The following is a 10,600-nucleotide window of genomic DNA, read 5'->3' on the forward strand; positions in this document are numbered from 1 at the left end:
TATTTTTATCCTTTTTCTTTTACAAGAAATAAGAAATTGAATTTGTACCACATAAAACACACTACCCCACATACCATTAAATTTGAGCCACATAAATAATTCCAAAAAAAGAAAATAAATAAAAAAACCCGAATAAGAAAATAAGGAAAAAAATATAAAATAGAAGGGAGTATTTATATAAAAAAAAAAAGTGTCAGCTCACAATTTTGGAGAAAAGATACAAAATGATCAAGTTAAACCATCGATAACCAACCTCTCGGTTTTAAGGTGTTGTTTGGTTGTCCTATGTAATTCGTGTGGAAATTGAAAAATCTCTGAATTGTAAATAATGGAATGTTTGATTGCCATTTTTTTTCAATTGGTCTCCCTTGTGACGGGTTACCATTTATGGCGGATATTTTGTGAGATAAAATGGTAACAAAATGGGTTAGTGGAGAAAGGGGACCACATGAATAGTGTTGCAGAGAGAGAAAAAGTGGGTACATTGTGAGGTAAAATGGTATCCGTCACAAGCTTGTGACGGATATGTCATGTCTTCAATGAGAATTTGTGTTTTTTTTTTGACAAAATGTTAACATTCAATATTTCGAATTGAGATCATCTCTCCTACTTTTATGTCTTATCTTGTGTCTCACCATCTTAACACATCACACTTAAAATAATAAAAATGGTAATATATATCAAAGTGCTTATGTGTGATTAGGAGAAGTAACGAGACACAAGATGAGACATGAATTCCTAGGAGTTTCAAATGCCTACATTTTTGGATTTTATTCTAGCACAAGCGGGTGAAATGACTAGAGCTTGGCTTGAATATGGCTAACAGGGAATGAATCGACCAATTGGGAAAATAAAGGTTAGATGGGAACCCCTTCCACTCGATACATTGAAGCTAAACGTTTATGGACGCTCAAAGGAAAATCCTGTTTTAGTTGGCGTCAATAGATTATGCCGCAACAACCATCGAGAGTGGGTTTTTGGCTTTGTTTCAAACCTTGGCAATGCTACAGTAATTCTAGCCGAGCTCTGTGGTATATGGCTTGGCCTTAAATTGGCTAGAAGATTCGGAGTAAGACAACTCATTGTAGAGTCAGATTCAAAGATTGTGGTGAAGCTTGCTTGTAATACCGGTCTCTTTTAGGACCTTATTAATTTAGGGGATCCTTTGTTGTATACCTTTCATTAAGGATTTGAGTTGTTTCTAGGTCACTCGGAGAGGCACTCGATCGAGTGATGGTGATTTGATCGAGTAGGCCATGTCACTCGATCGAGTGAAGCGTGTCAGCAGTTTTATCCGCTTTTGTATTAAGGACTCCTGTTTAAGAACACTCATGTCTAAATCATTTATATTTTTTCTAAACATTGTTCTAACCCTCATGCAACGTAGACGGAAGAGGGGGGAGAGAGAGAGAGAGAGAGAGAGAGAGAGAGAGAGAGAGAGAGAGAGAGAGAGAGAGAGAGAGAGAGAGAGAGAGAGAGACGGCGTAAATGGAGCTAGATCCTTCCTTGTGTTCAGGTTGTCCTTGTAAGTGGTAAGTCTCGTATGTTCGCGTCTTGATTGGATTGTAGTGAATGATAGTAATTAGTAAAAATTGTGTATGGTTGGATAACGTAGGTGATAAGGTTCTCTTTATTTATTATGATTGTATAAAAGGTTGTGAATATGCTCGGATTGCTAAAAGGTAGGTTTTCCCTACTTGACTTTTAGTTTGTATTAATAATATCACTTATATCAATGTTGGTGATTGATTATTGATGATGATGGATGTGATGTTGACATTGTTGTTGAGATAGATTGAGGGGTCTATAATACCCGACCTTTTGGGTTAACCTTAGGGATGCATAGGGACTAGTTGTAGACCTTGAGAGATCGAAAGAACCATACATGAGAACCTTCAAGGAAGCAAACCTTGTTGAGAGTGTGTTTGTGGTTTGTACTAGGTCGAGTAGGGTGTACTCGGCCAAGCACATGGAGTACTCGACCGAGTGGTATGCACTTGACTGAGTACACTAGAGTACTCGGTCGAGTGGGCCGGTCTGATATGTTAAATGCGCGGCTTGATTTTGGGACTTAACGAGGAAATACATATACCATATAAACTGTAATCCTTCGTCATTTATTCACCCTAAACACTCTTTAGAATCCTCCTATCTCTCTTTAAACCTTCTAACCATCTACCTTGGGGGATGAAGCATGGAATTTGGGAAGAGTACTTCATCTTTGACTTTTCCTTTGCCGATTTCCGATTGTAAGTCACTATTTAAGTTTTTAATACAATTTGTAGTTGTCCTAACTCTAGAATTTGGGGAAAAGTAGGAGGATTATTAATTGGAGTATTATAATTAGGAATTTGAGTAATTAGATGACTATAATAATGAATTCTATCAATTAAGTTGTTATAGGGTCTTGTTGTGATAGTATTTGTTTGATTAATGTAGGAAGTGATGTTGTAGAAGGCGGATTCTAGCGTTTTTTTTGTCACTTGCGGAGTTGCTTTGAGGTAGGGATTCCTACTCGGTTCTTGATAGTATGAATGCTTGCATATGTGTTTATTGTTGTCATTCTTGTGATATTTGTGGAAGTTGGCATCATATTGATAGTACTGGTATTTGAGTCATGGCACTGGTGATAATTGTTGTTGCATGGAGTATATTCATGATAGACATGCATTGATATGTGGAGTTGAGGCATATCGGTGAATCACGAAAATGAATGAGTTGACATATTTGTCATATTTAACATAGTTGGCATATGTGGCATATTGTATCATGAATCGTGCTGTGTAACGAGTTGGCGGTGGTGATATGAAGTTGGTGTTGGTGTTGTGAGTGAGGCGGTGCGGGAGACCATCCTCACAACCGAATTGCTTCTTGAAATTTCCCACTTCAAGGAGGACGTGCACGTTAATGCTCTAAGGTTATAAGATTCGTGTTGAGATGCGAATTTGGCAGGGGTCCGGGTCGCGAACCGGGCTCGGTATACCGTGTTGCTGAAAGTACTAAACCCCTAACTAGATTCCTCTAATTAGTTACTAAATTATATTAACTTAGTGTCTAAATGATCTAGTTACATGCATGCAAAAATAAACATAAAAAGATGTAAAAAGGATAAGAATACAACCTTCATCTTCAATATGGCATGAATATTGATAAAGGTAAAGTCGTATGACCTTAATCAAAGTAAACCTAACTCAGTACTAACTAATAGTAAGCGATAAGTATCTTGAAGGTTTGTTTGGTTTAGATATAACTAATTGCAATTAAATAAAAGGTCGATTCAATAAGATTAAAAGGTCTAGGGATCAAGTTCACTAGGTATGTTATCCGGGGGTGTGATTTAACTAATTAAGAGAGCAATTACGTTGTTTAAGGTCATATGATCGGTCGACTCAAATATGCCCTTTAGATCTAAACTTAACATGCGGTCGCTATAATTAAGTCAGTATATTCAATTGTCGCAGCCTATATTAGTCTTAACCTGGTCGACGATAATCCTAATTTACAAGACTAATGAACTAATCCTGGCCAGTAATTAACCAATTAGATTCAGGACAACAATGGAACAACAACTAAAAGTAGTTTAACAATTAACTCATTAATTGAACCCCCTTCTAACAACCTAGATCCCCTTTCACCCTAGATTAAAAGTTCAGCTACTCATATTAACTAATCTAACAACAATCAAATAAAGGGAAAACATAATTTAAAGCATGGAAAAGATAAACAAGGAAGCAATTACGAAAATAGGACTTGAATTAATAATTAACGAGGAAAGATTGATAAGTACCGTAAATAAAGTGCGTAGATCCGAAAGCAATGCGTAAAATAAATATAGATCTAAAGTTTTCTAAGAGTTTTTGAAGAAAAATAAGCGTAACCTAATAATAAGTGACGAACTTCCTATTTATAATACAAATAAACTAATTTGAGGAAGTTTCGCGGAAAGTAGGAAATTAATAAACACTCGATCGAGTAAACCAACACCCGATCGAGTGACTTCAGTAAATCACGTTCTCCTTCGTGTCTTCTCTTCTTGTTTTCTTGGCATTATACCTCGATTCTCGAGCCATTCTTTTCGTGCTCCGTCTTGCCGTCTCCGTGGTTGTAATACCCCGTATTTTATAGTGCTACACTCGGCCGAGTACAGCTGAGTACTTGACCGAGTGGATGTCCACTCGACCGAGTAGGCTAACAGAGCGACCATTAGGGCATTTTTACCAGACTCTGATTGCGAGTCACTCGGCCGAGTGGCTGGTGCACTCGAGCGAGTGCCACCAAGCACTCGATCGAGTGTCCCTGTTCAGTCCTTTTTTCGCTTTTGGGCTTTGTTATTGGGCTTTGGTATTTTAGCACTCTTTTCAGATTTTTCCACTCATTTTTCTCATAAACCCTATCTCCCTTATCTCTTAAAATCTCCAAAAATCTTCTCAAACCTTATCTACTCAAGATCTTGCCCATACTTTGAAGATTTGATTCTCCAATTCACATCCTTTATCAATTGTTTACACTTGTAAGTATATACTCACCCTTTTTCCTTTACTCTTTAATTAGTAAACCCTAATTCTTTAGTGTGTGATCTTATGAGATTTTAATTAGGGTTTTGACTAATTAAGTGGGTTAAGTAAGGCGTTAATTAATATTATTATTGTTGTAGTATGTTGTGGTGATAGTTAGTCATTAATTGTGTTGGAGGAGACTTCATTGAGGAGTCTTTCTAGCTTGCTTGCCTAATTACTTGAAGATTTGCAAGAGGTAGAGTTTCCCTACTTAGCTTTCATAATATGAGTGTTTGCTCTTTCATTAGTTGTCATGAATTACATAACACATATGGTAGTTGCATGATAATATGAGTAAGTAAGTAATTAGGGCTTGGTTACATACTAATGTTGGATGTTCATCATAACTTGTGATGGGTAAGTGGATTTGGCATCATGATATCACTTAGTTGCATTATAAGATGAATTGAGAATTTTGTCAATTGATTAGTTGGTTTATTGGTAAACATGTGGATTCTTGTCATAGGATGATTTATTATTGTGTGGAAGTCTTATTGGCTTATTGTGCATATTTATGGATGTTGGAGGCGGTGAGTGGAGGATATGAGAGTATTATGTTTGGTTGTTGTTGAGGCGACGTAAGGCGGATGGGAAATCGTCTTACGCTTGGGTCGCCTCTTGGAGCTTCCCACGCCAAGAGGGACGTGCACGTTAATTATTTGAGTTTGGAGGGACTCGTGTGGTTGAGGCTGTAGTGTTGGAGTATGTGTCCTCAACAATAGTGCGATCACATGTTTAAATCTCATATTAAGAATACGTAAGGGATGATTCATTTATATAGTCAACTGATCAACATTTATCAGTAATGATCAGCTAACTAGAGTTAGACATTACTGTCGTTTGACGGTGGTGATCAGTTGATCCCTTAAGGTCACACCTAAAGGACAATTCCCTTAATAGACAAATTGATTAATTGTATAATGATACAAGTTAATCAATTCCTTAAAGTTGAACAATTCAATTGTTAGAGAGATTATTTATATCTTACTGTAATTGGATTAAATAAGATTCATTTTAGTAATTGAAATACTTTATTACTAAAATTGATTATTGTTTGTGAAACAATAGAGATAAGAATGAATGGTTAATTATAATTACAATATGTTGTGAATTATAATTATATGACCCATTTTATTTATATGATCAAGTATCACTAGTCAATTTGTTATATGTGATTTAATTAATTTATAAAATGATATTTATTTGATAAATATGCATTAAATTAATTAATAACATGTAACATACTACATGTGACATATTGTGTGACAAATGACAAATTGACAAAATAAAATGGTAGTCCATTTTATGTGAAGTGGACCGAAATGGAGGGAGTTGTGATGCATTGTGGTTGATTTATTTTATGAAATAAAATAGGTGTAATCATACCTATTGCATCATAGCCTTACACCTACATATTGATAAGAGTAAAAGGAAAAGCAAAGATGCTCTCCTTGGCCTCTAGCTACCCGGCCACACCCCTCTTTTAAGAGGAGCTTTGGTTCCTTTTACTCCATTCATTCATTCACTTGCATGCATTTTTTATTTATGCTTCATTTTCTCTCATCTCTCTAAAATAGTTTTAGAAAATCAAAAGGTTGTTCATAATAAATTCTAATCACAATATAAGATTACTAGTGTAGTAATAAGTATATTATTAGAATTAATTTTAAGGGTACTACTATATTAATCTAGTTAGTTAATATACTAGTTTAAGGGATTAGTCTTGGGTGCAATCAAAGGAGGATCTCTACATTGAGATTTTGGAGGATCATCCAACTTATTATAGCTCAAGAACAAATAAGGAAGGTGACCTTATTTGTGCCCTTATTTTCGAGCCACTTACCAATGTAAGAGACATTGTTTTTCCTTATTAATCTCTTATTTTGTTATGCATGCACTAGATCTAAAGAACACATATTAAGAAGTTAATTAGTTTACTATTAGAAGAGTCTAATAAGAGGTATATGAACCTAACAATTGGTATCAGCATAGGATGTTGCATGCATGTTATGATTTGTGATTTATAAGAGTAAGCCATGAAATCATGATGCATGTTATATATTCTGATACTAAAATGTTTTTAGGTCATTTTTATGATTTATGGTATTTTATTGCTCATTTTAATGATTTTTAGTGAAATTATTACATTTTTATTAGTAAAATGAACTTTTATTCACTAAAAATAGTTAAATCTAACTACTAGCTGTGATTTTTTAGTATGACCTCACATGAATATTTTATGTATTGTATGTAAAATTTCATATTAATGTGATTAATATTTCATGATTTATGATTTTTATGAGATAAAAATGGCATAAATGGAAGTTAAATGACTAAAAATGGCTAAACTTAATTTTTGACCTTGAAACATTTATATAACCTCACATGTATATTTTACTTATTGTATGTAAAATCTCGTATTAATTTGATTAATACTGCATGATTTATGATTTTTATGAGATAAAAATGGATTAAAAGAGGTAAAATGGTTAAATATAGTTAAACTTTGAACCAAGCCATGAGATTTTAATATGTTGTCACATGCATGATTTACACACTGTATGTAAATTTTGAAATGAAATGATTTCATTTAGCTTGCTTTATGAATTTTTAGTGTAAAAATGGGATAAATAGTGACTATTTTAGCATAAATAGCTAAAGCGAATTACATGGCATGAGAAAATTATTTTAGGTTGAATTAATATCCCACTTATCAGATCTAAAGTTGTAAAATTGATTGGATTAATTTTTGTATACTTTAGATGTTTTATGATATAAAACCGATAAATTGCAACTATATTTTCTCGAAATTAATTCGAAAATTTTAACCATGATTTTTGACATTATGAGTGTCATAGAATTATTCCAGAATGTTCAAAAATTTAAAATTCAAACTTTGAAATTATTGTAATTTAATTTGGATTTATTTCATAAATGTTATGATTTTAAGGTCAAAAAATGAGCATAGAACTAAATCAAGTTGAATTATTGTCAAAAATTAAGTGATGAATAATTTTTAAGTCCTAAGAGTGTTATTATAATTAACTTGAGCTTAAATTTTATTTAAGTATTAATTTGTGATTTTAAGAAGTTATTATCACGTATTTCCATAAAACCGGGTTATATAATTGATATAAGTTAAATAGGGCGATTTGGCACATAATTTGGCATGATAGATACATATTATAATGCTGCATATTTCAATTGTTGAATGTCTTTTATTTATATAATTTTGAATTTTGTAATCTTATCTTAGTATGGCCTTAGTTTTAATCAATATTACCCGTAATGAAAGGGAATATTGATTCCGTTGTAATTTAATGTGATCTCGTATCACTTTTATTTTTACTAGTTTTTCATATTACAAACGTATAATAGGAATAGCTTTGTATTTTTATTATTATTTGTAATTATGTAATTTCTTCAAGACGGTGCCATTCGGAAAGGTGTTCCGACGAAGACGATGTTCTTGGAAGGCGTGCCACTTGAAGATTCAAGGGACCAAAGGAGTTGGTTTTCGAATATGTAATAGATTATTTGATTTTCTATTTTAGGAAGGCCATACTAGGAATTTATTATTATTGCTTTGCATTTATTTTAATATGTTGCATGCATTGCCAAATCGCCATAACAATACATGCATATCATATCGAGTCATCGACCGTGTCAATTATAATTATCGTAGTTCACCGCTTTAGTTCACTTAAAACATGATGGATAATAAATTGACAAGACCTCTCACTAAATAATAATTGAGAATTAGCCTTACCAAATATTAGAAACCATGAGTCCCAATTTCATAAAGAAGTTGACTCGGCTCACCGGGGTGCTAAACTTGTTACGTTGGGTAAGTGGGTAATAAAATGTTATTACATCGAACTTTGGATTGAGCTCAACGGAAGTATTCATGACCGTAGTCGCATGTGTTCCGGGCTAAAGATAAATATTAAAGTAATTTTTATCGACCGAGAGTTCTAGAAGTAGAATCGATTAAAGAGTTAATCCACCAAGTTATATTAATAAGGGATGAATCGGCTCACCGTGCCCGAGTTAATATAAATTTGGATATCGGGATCATTTATAATAGTTGGGTAGAGGTCACTATATAAATGCTTAAAACTTGTTTAAAATGTTTACAAGTATTATTACAACGATAGATATTTATTGATTCCTTAACTTCCTATTTTACAGTCGAAATTGTTCTCTCAATTGCAATGGCAACTCCAATCACATCCGCAACCACTAGCTCAAACACTCTCAACAATGTTTTATGGCTCTGATCCTTCATGGATCGTTGTAAATTAGAAAAGAATGGGTCCAATTTCGCCGATTGGGACGCTCAACTTCGCTTGGCCGCGGAGGGTGACGACAAGCTTCGTTACCTTACCGAGGCCTCTCCCGCCGAACCTAATGCTAGGTCTACCACCGCCGCTAGGCAAGTCTATGAGGTTTACCAAAAGGAGTCGGCCGCGATAAAAAATGTGTTGATCTTTGCCATGGAGGCGAACTCCAAAGGAGTGCTATAAAGATTAACACCGCCTATGAGATCTATACGAAGCTTGTGACCATGTTTTCACAAACTCCGAGGATCATTCAATATGAAGCGGCATCCACATTCTTTGATCTCAACATAAGGGAGGGCCAAAAGGTTAGCCCTCATGTGCTTAAGTTGATGGAGCATGTTGAGACCTTAAAATTGCAAAAGGTAGTGATTCCCGAGGAACTCGTCATTGCTCGAATTCTTCATTCCCTAAAAAAGGTTAAGGCATATGTTCAATTCAGGGTGAATTTTAATATGCAAAACAAGAAAGTTTCCCTTGATGAGTTGCACAAAATGCTTGTGCAAGCCGAGAGGGACATGGGGCTAAGTGTTAGCACCACCAATGATGTGCTCAATGTTAATCATAAGAGCAAAGGGAATAAAGTGGTAATAAGGGAAAGAAGCGAACTCCCTAAAAGAACAAAGGAAAGGCTTGTGAAGCTAGCTCCTCCAAGCCTAACTATGGTGCCCCGTCCGGGGACAAATGCCACTATTGTAGTGGTGTTGGGCATTGGAAGAGGAATTGTTCAAAATACCTTGGCGATATCAAAGCTGGAAAGGTCATTCCAGTAGGTATATAACTATCCCTATCTTTTATGTTTCGATCTCAACTTTGGTATTTTGATATAAGTTGTGATGATTACCCCTTTTTATTGTAATTAAGGCATCCTAGCAAGGACACATGCAAAGAAAAGCAAGCCTAGAAGATCTTAAGGGAAGCTAGATGTAGCCGCCCATGGTGTTAGATCTATGGAAGCTTGGCTTTATATTGCTTTGTCTTTATTTTCATATTGTATTTTGAGATTTTAGAACTATTTTGATTTCCTCGTTCGACTTGGAAATTTGTTTGTATCCTTTAAACAATGGTTGTATTTTGGATATTGGTGACTTGGTTTGCAACCCAAGTCACTTACTTTATCGTATCGTTTGTTCTAAAATTCATCATTATACACTACTTGCATCGAGAAACATAAGATTATCAACTTAAATTGATCAAATTGACAATTATAATGATTAGATCATTATATGTCCATAAGCTATGAATTCGATTCTCCTTATGCCATTGTTACTAAAAGTAACAACTTACTTACGTAAAATCAATTATAAAGTTTTGTTGAGCTATTGAACTCAAATATTAAGAAATTTATAAACCAAAACGGACACATTATTCTAAACGGATGGTCAACCAGGAAATACCTAAAATAGAGAGTCTTTTTAACAGATGACATGGATAAGACTCGCATATTACATGAATCAAGCTGCCATGATAGAGGTGGTCTTTTATGAGCTAATACGTCAGTCTAAGAGAAACTTCTTAAACCTCACCATATATGTTTGTAACTCACAAAGCTATCTCTTAAGAAGATAGAGGTATTTCTAAGAGATAGAGTGGGAGTAGATTAGATCGTCACAAACATGTCTTATAGTTAATGTGTTACTTTGTGAAAGTAATGGAATTATAATCTATAAAGATAGAGTGGGAGTATAGCTCAGTGGGAGTTTA

This window comes from Silene latifolia, chromosome X, assembly GCF_048544455.1.
Source record: "Silene latifolia isolate original U9 population chromosome X, ASM4854445v1, whole genome shotgun sequence".
NCBI classification, from domain to species: Eukaryota; Viridiplantae; Streptophyta; class Magnoliopsida; order Caryophyllales; family Caryophyllaceae; genus Silene; species Silene latifolia.